We start from the raw sequence: 18160 nt of genomic DNA, 5'->3' as shown, positions 1-18160 counted from the left end.
GAACAACGTTACCTAAACATTGTACCCTCATATTAATTTGAAAAAAAAAAAAAATAGCATAGGGAAGAGGAAGCTCCTGAAGGAAGATCCCAGGATTGCATGCCAAGGCTAGAGAATGAGTGCTCTAAGATTAGAGTAGGTCAAAGGTGTCGGGAATATTTCTTCAAGAAGATATAGTTGATAAAATATCTAATGTGTCAAAAGTTTTGAGAATATATTTCCACAATTGAGGAAGAGTTTGATCTAAAATAGGAATATGATTATAGAAAACTAAAAGAATAATAATGGATATTTATTAATAACTTCAAGGAGAATAAAACATTTTCAATACTCAGCCCTACTATGAAACTAATTTGGGACTCTCACATGAAAGCTATAACCCAGTTACAACTTAACAATAGGGGGAAGTGGGAAAGAGGGGGTGGGTAGAGGGAGGGGGATCGGTGGGATCACACCTGTGGTGCATCTTACAGGGGTATTTGCAAAACTTGGTAGATGTAGAATGTAAAGGTTTTGGCACAGTAACTGAGATAATGCCGGAAAGGCTATGTTAACCACTGTGATAAAAATGTGTCAAATGGTCTATGAAGCGAGTGTATGATGCCCCATAATCATATCATTGTATACAGTTATGATTTAATAAATAAATAAATAAAAACATTTTCAAGAAAAAAGTCATCATGATATACCACCTAACTCATCCATGAGTAATTACATAATCATAGAAATATAAACCCTGATTATTGGGCTAATCAAATGATCATTTAGCTACCTTAGGAGATGAGTGGAACCAGAAATGGATGAAGTGTAATAGAGGGAAGAAGTTGAAAATGGTAAGATCTTCATCCTCCAGGGTGGTAAATCAAAACACAATACTAAAAATCGTTGCCACTTAAACATCTCTCTTCACTGACTTTGTAAAGGCTCACACTTTCTCCATATTTCTATATGTGAAGTATATAATAGGTGCTAAATAAAATTTTGTAGAAATCAATTATTTATTTATCTGAAGATGGATTATAAAGGAAATATCAAAATATTTGACCTTAATTTATGTAAAATTCCCTCAGAAGTAGTTGTGGAATGGAAAAAAAATTGAAAGTATATATTAAATTTTTGAATTACCTTTTGCATTCTCTTCACAGAACTATTCTCTAATAAAATATGTAAGATAAGAAAACATACACTTTAAATGTAATTAAAAAGAACAAATAATTTATGTAAGGTTATGTAGAGTTGTCCCATAAATCCACAAGTAGTGGCCATCTTGTTGGTCTCTATTCCATATCCATTGTTTCAATCACAACATCTGACTATGTATTCTAGTAGGGCAGTCAATAGAGGGTTAAAGTATTAAAGCCACTGAAAATCTCACTGTTTTTTACATTTATATGCATTTGGTTTTTATTAGACATACTAAAATGTCCTCCCTTTTACCTATGTGCAAGCCTAGAATCCGACACTAAATTATCAGGGCCATTTCATGATAAGATTGTAGAAGCTTAGCCTACACAATGGAATTAGAAGTGCAATGGCCATCTCTAATCATTTCTGCCTCTACATCTTCAAATCCTTTGGAAATCCTTATCTATTATCTTTCACTGCCCCATAGCTTTCTAATTTTTTCCCTACCAAATGAAAAGCCTCCAGAAATTTGAGTGAAAGAGAAGCTATGAGTCTAATCAAAGGAAGATTGATTACTTTTGTGACATTCTGTAAATCCTGACATTCTATAAAAGTAAGGATAGCATATAAAGCAGCTAAATGAATTTCCTTATTCATTCATTTTTAACATAAACCTGTAATTGGATCATTCGGTTTTAACAGCTCCTTTGATTTAGAGAAGCAGATTCATTATAATTGGTATTTATAAATTCATGTCAAAGAGAAATTTATTAAGAATTGTGGTTAAATTTGCAATTGGCCAATATAAGAAAATGTTTCTATTAATTCTGAGATATTTTTCTAAAGAACAGTGTTTAAATTATTTAGCACTAAGATATTGTAACTGAAGATATGAACCATTTTTTAAAGATAGTCAAAATTGCCACAAAACAGAAAAATCTTCCCAATATATTATTTCATACAACAATAGAAAATCGTAGCAAACTCTGAAAGAGCCATGAATTTACATATTACTGCCTAGAAAAAAACTCTAAGTGCACAATAATAGAGTATAATTTTATTTGAAAACTCAAGATACCCTAAAAGACCAATAAAAAGAAAATGTTAAAATCATTATGCTTTATAGAGTTTGAAGCTATATATATATATATATATATATTCATACATATACCTTTACATCATCTCTGAATTGCATTACTATGCTCATAAAAATGCTGTACTCTTTTTAAGGAGAAACAGACACTGAGTTCTGCAATGAATCCTTGGGATTTAGGCCAAAGCTAAAGCAATACACCAAAGCAAAATTCTAGAAGATTCTTGTTTTAAACAAAAGTAAATTTGTTTAATTAATGTATTTATCTATTAATGACTCAAACATACAATCGTTTATGTTGAAGTCAGAACATTTATGTTGTCTTTCATTTATCTATACCACTATACAACCCATTAAGGCAATTGGCTTCTAAGTTCTATTTGGCCCTTCCTGCCAATTGCCTGCCAGAGAGAAATATAATGACCTCTTTGAATTTCAATTACTGCATCTGAAATAATGAGATCAATGCTTTCTAAAATTCTAAGACTTTGCAGAGACTTAAGAAAAAGATTATGCATTTTATGAAACTGTTTCAACACAGTTGATGTATAATTCAAATAGCTTTCTAATTCAGCAGACATTTGTGAACTTTTTATCATTACTGAGGAATCGATGGAATATACATATATGCACTGATCTTATCATTAACTTAATGGTTATTTTCTCTTATCTCCATGGACCCCTTTTGCTTCAAGCCAAAATGGAGGGCCACTGTTATCTCACTTCATGTTATAAACAACTAGATAAAATCAGATAAATATAGGAAATAAGGGTTTACAGATATTAGAGAAGAGATATAATAAGACTATGATTCCTAAGAGAAAGAAAAGAGAAAATAAAAGTTTAACATGCACAGCTTACTTCCTGGAGGCAGTTTCCAATCAACAACACAGAGTCTGTTTGAGTTGAAGAAGCACAGATCAAAATTCAGGGAAACCAAGAAAGTTAAAATTTGTGGGGCCTAGTATCACAGGGGAAGGAGCTGCAGAAAGTATGAATTTTGGAGATTCTTCACTGGGGTACTCACTCATGAGACTGCCTAAGTACTGATCTGTGTGTGCATGAGCGGAAACAACCCAAGTTGAGGATAGAACCACAAGAAAGGAGCAGTCAGAAAAATACCTGCAGCTTATAGAGGGCTAGAAATTATTCATGTTCCTACCAGCAAGAATAAAACGGAAACAAACCAACCAAACAAACAAAAATATATAGCATATCAAGGAGAAACCTGAGAAGGGTATTACACGCCAAGGTACCACATAATCAATTTGCTGAAAACATAATAAAAAGAAAATCTTAAAATAAACCATGAAAGTTTCATATTTTGGGAAAGTGAAACAAAATGGGCCATGAAAATAAATTACATTGTGATGCATTACATTTAAAGCAATGAAGAGAAGAATAACAGCAGACTCCTTGTCATAAACTATGCGAGCAAATGCATATATATTGCAGGGGGAAAAACTACGTACCTACAATTTCCTATAAGAGAGAATATCTTTCAATGTGAAGAAAAACCAAATGAAAAGAATCCATTGCCAATGAAATTGCACTTCATTGTTAAAGGAAGTTTCTTAGGCAGACCTAAAATAACATCAGATGGAAGTTAAACCTTCACAAAGGATTGAAAGAATCCAGAAATGGTGACTATGTAAGGAAATGTAAAAATTATTTTAAAAATATCATTTCAAAAATATCATCAAAATATAATTGAGTGCTTAAAGCAAAACTGAGAACAATGTAGTGTGGGATTTACAACAAATCTTGAAGTAAAATATATGACAATGGTACCACAAAGGACAAAGAAATAGATGTATACTATTGCAAGGTTCTCATACTTCCTAGGAAGAGGTGAAATACTATTTTAAGGTACACTGTGGTAAGTTAAATGTGACTATTAATAACACAAGAGAAGCTAATGAAAAAAACAAAACAAGGAGGTACAATCCAACAATGTAAATATAATGCAATTATGAAAAATAGTCAATTCCAAGAAAAAGAAGGGAAAGGAAAAAAGAACAGGTGAGAGAAGCAGAAAATAAACAGCAAGTTGATCAATGTCAATCGAACCATGTGGGCTGGGCATGTTAGCTCAGCTCATACCTGTAATCCTAGCACTCTGGGAGGCCTGAGATCCCTTGAGCTCAGGAGTTCAAGATCAGCCTGAGCAAAAGCAAGACCCCATCTCTAGAAAAAAAAAAATTAGTGGGGCACTGTGGTGAACACCTGTAATCTGAGCTACTTGGAGGCTGAGGCAGGAGGATGGCTTGAGCACAGGAATTTGAGGTTGCTGTCAGCTGGGCTGATGCTGTGGCACTCTAGCCCGGGCAATAGAGTGAGAATCTGCTCAAAAATATATAAATAAATAAGTTAATTAATTAATTAATCCAACCATATGAATAATGACATACTTAAACTATGGTTTAAAGATACAATTAAAGGTCAGGCATGGTGGGTCATACCTGTAATCCTAGCACTGTAAGAGGCAGAGGCAGGTGGATTGCCTGAGCTCACAGGTTCAAGACCAGCCTGAGCCAGAGGGAGACCTTGTCTCTAAAAACAGCCAGGATGGGTGCCTGTAGTCCCCGCTACTTGTGAGGCTGCAGCAAGAGAATCACTTAAGCACAAGAGTTTGAGGTTGCTGTGAGCTATGATGCCATGGCACTCTACCAAGGGTAACAAAGTGAGACTCTGTCCCTAAAAAATAAAAAAATAAAGATATCAATTAAAAGGTAGAGATCCCAGGGTGGGTAGGGAACTTGCTGCCCTGGGGTCACATGTGGCTTTCTGGATTGACTAAATTGGTCAATCCTACTGACCAAATCCAAATTTTACAAAATCAATTCTTTTAACATATAATTAAATTAAAAAAATTAAAAAAAAATCTTACAAGGGTACATGTGAAACTTAGTGAATGCAGAATATGATTATCTTAACACAATAACTAAGAAAATGCCAGGAATGCTATGTTAACCAGTGTGATGAAAATGTGTCAAACCATTTATAAAACCAGTGCATGGTGCCCCATGATTGCATTAATGTACACAGCTATGATCTAATACTAATAAAAAAATAATAATTAATAAAGAGACTTGTTCTGTGATGTTTGAATTTGGGCCACATGTGGTCTCGAGGCTCCCCATCCCAAACAATTGACTACAAGAAATAAAATTAAAAGAATGGGAAAACACATATCATGCTAACACTTATCAAAAAACAATTTGAGTGGTATTTTAGTATCAGATGAAGCATACTTCAGAACAAGGAATATTATCATGAATGAAGAGTGACAATTCACAGTGATAAAGAGGTTAATTCATCTAGAAGACATAATTATCCTCAGTGCATATGGACCCATTATAAACTGAATTTTGGCTACTCACCAAAATTCCTATGTTGAAATCCTAACCTCCATGTTACTATACTGGAGATAGGGCCATTAAAGAGGTGATTAAGATTACATGAGGTCACCAGAGTTTGAGTACTGATTGTTAGAATTGGTCTTTATTTTTAAAAAAGGGAGGTACCATGGAGCTTTCTCTCTCTGCCATGTGAAAACAAGGAGAAGGCAGCCACCCGCAAGGTAGGAAGAGAGCTCTCACCTGAAACTGACCATACTGGCATCAAGATCTGGGAATTCCCAACCTCCAGACCTTTTGTGTCATTTAAGCTACTCTGTCTTTGGTATTTTTTTATGGTGGCCCAAGCACACTAACAAAATACCTGCTAAAAGAACTTCAAAATACGGAACTGACAGAACTGAAAGGAGACATAGACAAATCTTCAGTTACACATGGAGACTGACACCTCTCTCTCAGTAATTAACAAAACAGAATCAAAAGTTCGGAAGGATACAGAAGACTTGGACTATTCCATCGACTAACTTAGCCTTCATACATTTATAAAACACAATGCCCAACAACAGCAGAATACACAAACTTCTCAAAAACACATTAAACATTCAGCACATTCAGTACCATAAAATAAATATCAATTCATAAAAATTGAAAATCACATACAGTATGTTCTTAAAGTCAACAGCAAAATAGCTAGAAAATGCTCAAATATTTGAAAATTAAGCAACATACTTCTAAATAACTCATGAATAAAGGAGAAATGACAAGGAAAAACAGAGAATATTTGAACTAAATGAAAATGAAAAACAACATGCCAAAATGTATGGGACACAAGTAAAGCAAAGCGCAGAAGTAAAAATGCTTCTATTAGAAAAGAAGAAATGTTTCAAATCGATTAGCTAAGTTTATTCCTTAAAAAGCTACAAAACGTTTAGAAAATTAAAACCACAGCAAGGAGGGAGAAGAAAAGAAAAAAGAGCAGAAATCAATGGTGATTAAAACAGAAATACACCAGAAAAACAAGGAAACAAAACTAGTACTAAGAGAAAAATCAATGAACTTGCTAAATCTGTGGTCAGACTGATCAGAGAAAAAAGAGAAGGCACAAGTTACCAATACTGGGAATGAAAAGGGAACATCATTGGGAGGAATGCACCCTGCCCCTGCGGAGTTTAGAATCTAGTTGGTAGGATAGGCTCTACTCAAAAGGAACAATGAACAATGTTATAATCATACCAATAATAATAATAAATAATCCCAGTTATGATGATGACTGATTTAAGGGATACACAGATAACTGGTAAGGCATTATTTATTCTCAATCTCTGTATTAATTGTTCTCATTGCTTCAGTAGGCACTAAATCAATCCCTTTTCTACTGAAAGGGAAACCCAGGTGGTTTGTCATTTGATCAATATGATTGAGCCACTGAAGGTGTTTCTATGAAGGTGTTTATGGAGGAGATTGACATTTGAGTCAGTGGACTGCATAGAGAACATCCACCCACAATGTGAACAGCACCATCCAATCAGCTGGGGGTCCATATGGAACAAAAAAGGCACAGAAGGGCAAATTCTTGCTCTGTCTTCCTAGAATGCCCTTCTACTCCTGTCCTTGGATGTCAGAATGCCTTATTCTGAGCTATTGAACTCTAGGACACCTGCCAGTGCAACCCAGGCTTTTGGGTCTTTGGCCGTACCCTGAGAGTTAGGCCATGGGCTTTCTAAGTTCTAAGGCCTTCCGACTTGGCCTGAGCCATGCTACCAGCTTCCCTAGTTCTCCAGCTTGGAGATGGGCTTCCATAAGGGAGTGAGTTAATTCCCCTAATACATCCTTGTTATATATCTCTATGGATAATAAGAGCTGTCTGTCAGGAAAGTATCCAGCCAAGTAATATGAAAAATGGAGATATACAAGGCTGGATACTTTCCAGACAGCCTCCTATATCCTATCAGTCTGTCTCTCTGGAGAACCATGACTAAAACACTATTGATCACTTAATTGTGTGCCAGGAAAATTTCTAAGTGATTTATATGTAAGAAGTTATTTAATCAGCATAACTCCATTTAGGTAGGCACAATTATTATTCCCATTCTACAGATGTAATCCTAAGGCAATTGTCCAATGTAGATATGATAAGATGCTTTAGTAATTCAGAATCAGGAGGAGAAATGAGGATTGTATAAGCCTGGGGAGGTTGTCATGGAAAAGATAAGGGTTGAAGGCCGTGTGCAGTGGCTCACACCTGTAATCCTAGCACTCTGGGAGGCCGAGGTGGGTGGATTGTCTAAGCTCACAAGTTCGAGACCAGCCTGAGCCAGACCAGCCTGTGGCAGGCGCCTGTTGTCCCAGCTTCCCACGAGGCTGAGGCAAGAGAATCACTTGAGTCCAAGAGTTTGAGGTTGCTGTGAACTATGTTGCACGGCACTCTACCGAGGGTGACAAAGCAAGACTCTGTCTCAAAAAATAAATAAATAAATAAATAGAAAAGAAAAGAAAAGGTAAGGCTTGAGCTAGCTCTTGCAAGGTCTATTCTGATAACTACCAAGTTTTTCACACTAGATGTCACAATCTAATATTATCAAAGATCAGCCAGGTACTACAGTACCAGCTACTTGGGAGGCTGAGGCAGGAGGATTCATGTTTATGCCCAGCCTGGGAAAAATAGCAAGATTCCATCCATCTCCAAAAAAATTGTAATAAAATAAAAATTGTTATCAAAGATCTTGTACATCAGCAGAGTAGTTTAAAGCAATTCCTCCACTGTCTCAACATTCATCGAACATCTACTATGTTCTAGGTTCTGAGATCACAGAGATGGACAAAATATGGCTAGCCATTGAATACATTGTATATGTAAAATACTTACCAGCTTGCTGTACATCATTGAGGTGCACCTTCTCTTAAAAAGCTCATAATCTATTTGATCATGGGTATGCACCTGTGTGCATATGTGCACTTATACAAACAAATGAAAAAGCAGCTGAGATTAAGTTATAATAATGTACTACATGGAATAATATTATATGAGTTCAGAAAAGCAGAGCAGTGTGAATTATCCAGAGATAGCTTCATGGAGGAGATAGCTTTGGAGCCAAATACTGAAAAAGCAGCCACATTCACGTAAGTACAAGAGAGAGGAAATATATACCAGCTGGTGATAAGATGAGATAAGATGAGAAAGACTCAAGTGGGAAAATAAAGTAAAACACATAAAGAGGGCAAGAAGGATACAAATTGGGCATGAGAATTAACTTAAATCCCAAACTACCATTAATATATAGGCCCGATAACTTTCATTCTCAAATTCTAAGTCATTCTGCTTTACTTATGCAGGAGAAAGCACACGAATATGACAGGGAGTGCAGAGAATATCCAAAACAATAGGAAAATGCTGTAAAAGATCATTTGAAATGCATGTAATTTCCTGGGAGCTGGTATCAATAAAAATTAAAACAAAGAACTTTACCTGATCTAAGATCTTATTTTTTAAAGCCAAAAGCTTCTCTAAGCAATTCATAGATGTGCATCACTGATTCCACTAAACATCCTCAAACTGCATAGAAAATAAGAAGATTATACCAAAGAGCAGCATAAGCATTGCTACTTCATGGACTGATGAATTGCCTGCTTTTCTCAAATGGCAGGACACTGGGCCTTCCATGCATCCAGGAGATATTCCCACTGCAGTTTGTCAGCATATTAGCAAATGTTCTTGGTGATAGGAGCTCATAGCCCAGGTACACCTTCTAACCCTCGCACTCAACTCAGATCAGCTCATTGCAACATCCCTCTGCTCTCCTGGCTCCCTCTAATGGCCCCAGCTGTCAGGTAAACACCTGCATCATCTCTGTGTCTAAATTTGGACACAGGTATCAAGTTCAGATGCCTGATGAGACTAATTAAGTACTTCCCTGAAGTGTGAAGTAATCACTCCCAGAATGAAAGAAAAAGAAAACAAGAAAGAAACCCCCAGAGGTGAACCTGATATTGTTCCTGTTTCTATTGAAGATTCATAAAATCACAGCTGAAAGAACATTCTACCATAAATTGAGAGATTCTGTGTTAACAGCAGGAAACAAAACCTCATCTCCACTCTTCCCTCACTAATTCAACACACCCACCTCAAGTCCTAAAATCATTCCCCAGCCATATATCGACACCTAGTGTCCAGAGTCAAGTGAGCCCAGAGGCCACATTTTCCTTTTGTTATCTACCAAGGGCTTACCATTAGACCTGGCTCTCTACACCAGGCTTCCTGGTGGGACTCCTCGCTATGCTTCTGGATATCCCTATGAACGTGCAATTAGGGATTTGTTGCATTGTATTTGAACTCCCAGTGTAATGGACTTTGGAATTTCCCCAGGGTGACTCTTTCCAACCCTTTCTTCTCCCCACTCTTCTCTGCTATCTATATATTTTAACACCATCATTTGCTGCACAAAATATAACCGAAAAGAGAAGGCTGCACCAGAAATGCATCAGAATTGATCACAATGGCAACATTTAAGGGTTTTATAATTGTTTCTTTACTTTGTTTGTTTGTTTTCCCCCGGCCGGGGATGGGTTTTGAACCCGCCACCTCTGGTATATGGGGCCAGCACCCTACTCCTTTGAGCCACAGGCACCACCTTAGGATTCATTTTAGAGATTCACATTTTCCTCCTTCTAATCCCATAATCACCATGGAAGGACAGAGAAAGAGATGCTAATGAGTAATCAAAAACCAACAGAATATAACAAAAATCAAAAATAAGCCCAAAGAGGAAGTACTTAAGAAACCCTATTTTCTTCCAAGAAATCTTTATAAAGATAAGCCCGAGACATATCTAGACAGGAAGTGTGAACATTTCTGAAGATGTGAACTTTCAGATAGCATTAAGTTCTCTCAAAGCATTTGTAGATTTATATTATTATTTTGGAGTCAGACTTTTCCCATACCAGGCAAAACAGAAGATTTGAGCAGTTAGGTGATATTGGTGTGTAGAAGAATCATGAACATGGACAGCATTCCTAGTTGGTGCTACAGTCCTATTTGCAAGTTTGCCAGGCATTATTTGGGTATTTAGTATTTCATACTAAAAGTTATTCATTGTTTACATGAAACTCAAATTTAACTGGATGTCCTATAAGTTACATAGGATGAAACAAAAGATCTAACTAGGAAAAAACTACGCGGTTTCTAGCAGAACCTGAGTCATATTTATGTAAATGGTGCATGGGGTGGGATTCTAAAGATCAAATATCAAAGCAAAGGCCCAACAGTGTAAGCATTCAGATAATACTTTGTATTTGTTTAATCCCTTATAATTAAGAAAGCATTTCATATTTATTCTATTATCCAGATTCTCCTCATGACAACCCCCATGTGGGCATTTTTAGCCCATTTCAAGGCTTTAGGGTGTGAAGAAATTATCATCATGATCCACATGGAGCTCTCTGGAAAAACCAGAACTTGAATCCAAGTTTCCCAGTGTGTCCCAGTATCTACAAATAAATAAAAAGTTCACATGAACACTACACCAGACTTTTAATCCCTGGGCTTCTAATGAAAATTAAACATCTGGCAAGCCTAATATAAAGCTAGTGTTGCGACACCAGGCCAAGAAAATGAAAAAGATATTCACAGAGTCACTGACCTGCCTTACAGACTTTCTGACTGTAGGGTCCAGTTTGGTTTTTAAACCACAAAGCTATTCACTTTATCTCCCCAATACAGCGAGATATTATTATTCCAACCTAAGCTTATTCGCACATATACAAAATCTCTAAATCTCCAGCCACTACTCTCTGTAAACCATTTATGTGCTCTAGAGATCTTTAATCAAATCACAGGATAATCCAAATCTGTTTAACTTAGAGCTCATTTTCCCCAGATCTTGGGTAAGAAAATGTAGAAAATGTTCTTGGGTTCATTTTTTTCGTTATTAACTATGAGGGGTGTTTTTAAACTGTAGAGTAGTGACAGCTGGTGTTCAGAGTGTAGATTGCACTTCTCAGTTTTCATTCTTTACCTGTGGTCCTCAAAAGCTTGTGTTCATAAAAATTCCCCAAGGAGCTTGTTAAAATGCTGATTTCTAACTTCCTGCTGTCATAGATTCTGAATCTATACATTTGAGGAGATGTACATTTTGCTATCATCCATTTTTCTATCTCCTGGTTATTTTCATTCAAGAATCTGCACCAGGGTTTCTCAAACTTTATTGAGCATGTGAGTCACTAGGGATCTTGTTAAAATACAGATTCTGGGACAGTAGTTTAGGGAGGGGGCCAGAGATCCTGCATTTCTATTAAACTCCTGGAGAGCTTTATACCTTCATTTTAAACCAAAGCATTCCTTTCTTTTTTTTTTTTTTTCAGACAGAGTCTCTCTCTGTCACCCTGGGTAGACTGCCATGGTGTCACAGCTCACAGCAACCTCAAACTCTTGGGCTTGAAAGATCCTCCTGCCTCAGTCTCCCAAGTAGCTGGGACTATAGGCACCTGCACAACGCCGGCTAGTTTGTTCTAATTTTCATAACGTCAGGGTCTCGCTCTTGCTCAGACTGGTCTTGAACTCCTGAGCTCAAGCCATCCATCTGCCTTGGCCTCCAAGAATGCTAGGATTACAGGTGTGAGCAATGGAGGCTGGCCAGCATTTTTATTTTCTTATATAGCTAGATAACCACACACTAAATCTTCTGAGTTTACAAAATGTAACATAGACACTTTTGGTGTCTCATTGGTGTAGGTATTTTGCTTAAATTTTCTCCTTACCCCTATTCTTGACTCTCTGTCCACAGCTTGAAGTCCTAAAGGAGAGCCACAGTCACCTAAAGAGGTAGCTAAACACTAGGTGAGCCAACATCCTGATGGGAGGCTCCCCAAAACTCTGCCTGCTCTTCTCTAAACCAAATCACATCCTGATACCAAAGACATAGAAAAGCCAATGGAAGTATGTATCTCATTCCCTATGAGTCCTGTGCACGTATCTAGGAACCAAAGCTTCTCACCGCATTACCACTTCTCTATAAGAATGTACATCATAGAAGTTTAATGATGATGATAATGATAATGTTGACAATGTTGGCAAAGTATCAGCTCACATTTACTGTACACTTGCTAAGTTCTATGCAGGGTGCTCAATTCTTTACATGGAGTATCTAATATAATCCTCTAAGTATCCATGAAGTAGATAATACTAGTGTCCCCATCAAAAAAAATCTCTCAACATTATTTAGAGATGAGGAGAGAGAGACAGAAGAGCAGACAGGTAATAAATAATATCTAATATCACAGTAAAGGCCCAGTGATAGATCATATGAGTTACCTTTCACCTAAAAACAAAAATATTATGGACCAGGTGTGGTGGCTCACATCTGTAATCCTAGCACTCTGGGAGACTGAGGCAGGTGGATTGCCTGAGCTCATGAGTTCAAGACCAGCCTGAGCTTACAGAGAAACCCCATCTTTAAAAATAGCCGGGCATTGTGGTGGGTGCTTGTACCCCAGCTACTTGGAAGGCTGAGGCAAGAGAATCGGTTGAGCCCAATAGCTTGAGGTTGCTGTGAGCTACGATGCCACGGCACTCTAACCAGGGTGACAAAGTGAGACTCTGTCTCAAAAAAAAAAAACAAAACAAAATGCAAAAATATTAAATCAAAGGCTCTTTTTCCATTGTGTCTCAGAGTCACAGAACATTAATTCTCTGAAACATTTCTCTATATCATCTATATATTGCCACCTTGCATTAGATGGCTAGAACAGACAATGGGTTTCCAGGACAGTCTTGGCTTTTCTACAAATGACCAGAGCAGATGCCTATCTTTATGTATCAAATACTAAAGAGCTATCACACCACCCAGGCAGGTAACTTTAAAAGATATATTCTCAACAGTTGAGTTCTGTGACTAAGTCTAAGAACAAAATTGTTCACATGCTTTTCTTTTACTCATATCCCTTTTTATTCTTTTTATTAACTACATTTTTAATACATGCTACTTATTATTTTGCAACTAGGTAGTAGTTCTATACAACCTTTTCTTAAAATAACACTAAATAATGTCTCCCAACTTTTAATGTGCCTTAGATATGGTTTCTGACCAGAAAATATTCCCTTTTATCTCTTGATTTTATAATGTGATTTTCTTTATAGAGAGAATAGGTTGAAATACAATAGTCTTTTCATGTTGAGCATCTAGTGATGACTGTATATGCCTACATTTGCTTAAGTGTGCTTCCTTTGTTATTGAGAACAAGTGTTTTCTAGAATAAAAAACATATGTTTATCAGAAAGCATTAATGCAGACAGCAGTGAGAATGAGATGAGAAAGGAAATCCCAAGGATTATACATTATAGCCTCCGAATAATCTCATAATCTGGTACTCTGATCAGCTTTTGAAGCTCTATGAAGGCTCTGCTTTACCTCTGAAGGATAAGAACAAGCCGGGGAGAGCGAAAGGGGAAAGCATGGAGATGAGGGAAAGTGGAAAAACCATTGAGAGACAGCTACTTACCTTTCTCTTCTCCTTAGTTTTGTTGTCATGGAAAGAAAAGGGATTTTGAAGCCAGACAGATGCAGATCTGAAACTCATCTCCATCGCTGTGTGTCACTCCACAGCATCAGGCAGTTTGCTTAGCCTCTCTGAGTCTCACACAGTCTCTTCATTTATGAAATGTGGAAACTATTCCTTCCCTGGCAGAGTTGTTGGGAAGATAGATGTTAGGTAGGTATTGAGCCTGGAAATAGAACAACAAAGAACAGCTATTATTAATGGCAGCTGTCACCACTTCTCCCTCTATTCAACTTTCAACAGTATTTATTGATGACCTCTCCATGGCAAGAATATAGAAGTCTTAGAAACACTGAACAGACAAAATCTCTGTCCTCAACGGGTTTGTGCTTCATCCATTGAATCCTACAGTAATCAGAATTCCACCCCCCATCCCCCACTACTGCACTAAAACGCCTCCAGCAAAGGCACAATCCGTTGCCCTATGTATCAAATATGAAGGACTCTTTTTGGCCTTCAAAAAGACCTTTGTGTAGCATCTAATAATGTTGAGCAATTATCTTCTTCGTATTTAGAATATTCCTCTTTCTCTCTCTCTCTCCCAATTTCCTACTACCCTGTTTCCCTGAAAATAAGACATCCTCCGAAAATAAGACCTACTTACAGGAAAGATAAGACGTCCCCTGCAAATAAGACCTAGTGCATCTTTGGGAGCATACCTTAAAATAAGACACTGTCTTATTTTCGAGGAAACAGGGTACTCTCTGACTGAAACTCTTCAGCCTCTTGCTATTTTTTTCTTGTTCTGTTAGCCCTTTAATAAGTATTTCCTAGAGTTCAAACTTTTTCTTTTAGACTCTGTACCAGTGGTCCTTGATCTTTTCAGAGGATAGAATCCTTTAAAGTCTTGAAGAATCTCTGTACTCTCTCTCTGGGAGAAAAAGAAAATAGACCTACTTGTAAATACACAAAAACTTATCTTCATTTTTAGGAGTTTCGTGAATCATCTTCTCTCCCTGCAAAGCCTATCACAGTACTCCAGTCTAAGGGGTTCCTGTGTCTTCAATTATTACCCATATGTTAATGATTCTCAAGTCTGTATTTCCCACATAAACCACTTTCCTGAACCACAGGCCTGCTTTTAAATGACTTATTGCGCTATTCCAAATGCACTCTCTCAGGCATCTTAAATTCAAAATATCCCAAAGCAAACTTACTATGTTTCTCCTCAAACCTGTTTTCCTTTTGGGAAAGAGAACACTTGGCTGGTTCAGGGGCTCACGGCTGTAATCCTAGCACTCTGGGAGACCAAGGCAGATTGATCCCTTGAGATCAGGAGTTTGAGACCAGCCTGTGCAAGAGTGAGTCCCCTATTTCTACTAAAAATAGAAAAATCAGCATGGCAGGTGTCATGGCAGGTGCCTGTAGTCCCAGCTACTTGGGAGGCTGAGGCAGGAGAATCTCCTGAATCTAGGAGTTTGAGGTTGCTGTGAGCTATGACCCCCTGGTACTCTAGCCTGGGGCAACATAGTGAGCCTCTATCTCAAAAAAAAAAAAAAAAAAGAGTACTATTTTTGGACCAAAAAAACCTAGATTTAAATCCAAACCTGAAGTTTCAGTAATATATTTAATATCTTTGTGCTTTCATTTCTTCATTCATAACATAAAGATAATAATACCTACATTTCCTGCATTACTATGAGGACTGAAATGGGTAATGGAAAAATGTCTGTCAAGTGCCTGCCACATAGCATATATTTCACAATATTAATGTTACTAGATTCACAATCTTGGTAAAAGCAACTCCATTCACAAAGTATCCTGAGTCAAAAATTTAGGAATCATTCTCAACTTACCCCCTTTTCCTCATCTGCAAAATGGAGGCCATGTCATGTTGATTCCTCAACTCTCCCCTGCTCTTAGTTCAGGTTCTTGTATTCTTCCTTGTGGATACAATCTACCTGGCTGATCCAACTGCAGTCCCAAACTCCTGCAATTAATTCACCAGAGCCAGAGTAACTTTGAAAATGAGTGGAATGTACACATATAAGACGAAAAGTATAAGAACTATACATAAGCATTGCAATTTAGTTGGTAAATCTGTTTCCCATGGGTAGCCCTGGTAACAATTCTGAAACCAAAATACATGTACACTGAATATGAGTTAACAGTTCTGAATGCACTACACATATATACTAGAATTGAACAGATAAGTAAATGGGTGCAGATGGTGAGAGCCAGGTGTCTCACACTGGACTGGAAGGTTAGAAACAAGTAAGGAAAATGCTAGAATTATGTATGTATGTATGTGGTGCTGAATTAGAGCTGGAGATTCCAGTCCTGTTTAGCCACTACATATATATATATATATATATATATATATACACATACACACACACACACACACACACACACACACACATATATATATGTAGTGAAGATTCCAGTCCTGTTTAGCCACTACACACACACACACATATATATATATATAGTGTGTGTATATATATGTATATATATATAGAGAGAGAGAAATTTGGACATTTGTGGCATGATTGCTTCTAGGCCCTCGGCTGACAGAGCAAGGAAATATATGTGTGTATACTAACACAAGTAAGTATACTTATTTCTAAACATATACGTCCAAATCTTCATTTCTAACATTATTTTCCATTAAAATAAGGACCCATGGCTCCTTGGAGAAGTGGCTCATCATTGTGCTGGAGAAGGGAATATACCAGATGAGTTTGGAGCACCTTGTAATGCCTGAAACTAAGAATATACTCAAGGGGAAAAAATGAGGGTGTTGTTGCGTGACTGGAGACGCGAATGAACAGCAGCTTTGCTGTGGGTGTAAACTCGCTGCTGTAATTATTAAGTCAAGAAACAGACTACACACAGTTAGATGAGATGAAATGGCATGCAGCGAAAATCCTTATTCCAAATTTTGGTTTTATACTCTTCCAGTCACGTACACACTTAATCTATTATCTATTAGTTTCATCATCATCTTATCTTTTTTACATATCTGAAATTTAACTTGAAAGGAAATATTTATCATATCAATGCAATCACCTGTGTAGTCAATCTCTTCTTCTAAACAGTGACTAATTTCTGAGCAGGTCACAAAGACGAAAGTAGCCACAGGGGAATTGAGTATCTTCAAGCATTCACTCAGTTTACTCAGTATGAAGTAATGACTGTGTCCTTCCTTCAGGGCAGAGTACCTATAGACCTCGGACAATATGTTGTTAACATATGTCAACCCTCTGGCCCGTATCTCTGAGGAAGGGCGGCATGCCCTTGGATCTCAGGCTTCAAAGGGTGTATAGCTTCAGAGAAAAGGCCTAAGGAATTTACAACTCCAAAAAAGCCTAACCCTGCAAGTAACCCAGGGGGGTCCAGATCTCTTAAGCCTCTGGAAGAAGAGCAAGTCATTTTAAACTCACACTGAATTTACTTTGTGTGCTTGATGTAGAATATGTTTATTTCTAAATATTATCCTACAGTGTGTAAAAAAGACACAGGCACTAACTAAAAGAAATCCTAATAGCTAAACCTGGAACAACTTAAACAATAAAATAAAATAGTGTTGGATTACAATCCAAAATGTAAAACAAATACCTATAAATCCAAACTGGTATAAATCAACAATTGAATAAATAAATGGGGGAGAACAGAAAAATCTCCCATGCAGAATAATTCCAAATAATGTATGAAGATAGTCTACCTTCACAGAGGAGCATAACTTCCTATTCTTACAGTTTGGGATGTACATAATGATATCCTTGGGAAAAGTACAATATGGAAAGAGAAAGAAAAGAAGTAACTTCACAGTGGAGAAACCTGACAAACACTACCTTTGCAAGGTGATAAAGGTTAGCATCAATAGTGATAAATCATGTTCTAAGTATGTACTTTTTTTTTCTTAAGACAGAATTTCAGTCTGTCGCCCAGTCTAGGGTGCCCTGGGATTAACCTAGCTCACAGCAACCTCAGACTCCTGAACTCAAGAGATCCTCCTGCCTCAGCCTCCCAAGTAGCTGGGACTACAGACACCTGCCACTACACCTGGCTAATTTTTTTTTACTTTTAA

At 37.2% G+C, this 18160-nt stretch overlaps 1 long non-coding RNA gene across 1 annotated transcript; it reads right to left on the bottom strand.

Moving 5' to 3' along the window:
* Positions 1-10897: 10897 nt before the first annotated feature.
* On the bottom strand, positions 10898-16037 carry LOC128590206 (uncharacterized). Its single transcript, XR_008381241.1, has 3 exons — positions 15924-16037; positions 14071-14293; positions 10898-11061 (listed from the first exon to the last, which is right to left on the bottom strand). It is a non-coding gene; the product is annotated as an uncharacterized LOC128590206 (long non-coding RNA).
* Between the last annotated feature and the right edge of the window lie 2123 nt (positions 16038-18160).

This window comes from Nycticebus coucang, chromosome 7, assembly GCF_027406575.1.
Source record: "Nycticebus coucang isolate mNycCou1 chromosome 7, mNycCou1.pri, whole genome shotgun sequence".
Taxonomy (NCBI): Eukaryota; Metazoa; Chordata; class Mammalia; order Primates; family Lorisidae; genus Nycticebus; species Nycticebus coucang.
The sequence above is the reverse complement of the archived record's forward strand: the minus strand, read 5'-3'. Positions and strand labels throughout refer to the sequence as shown.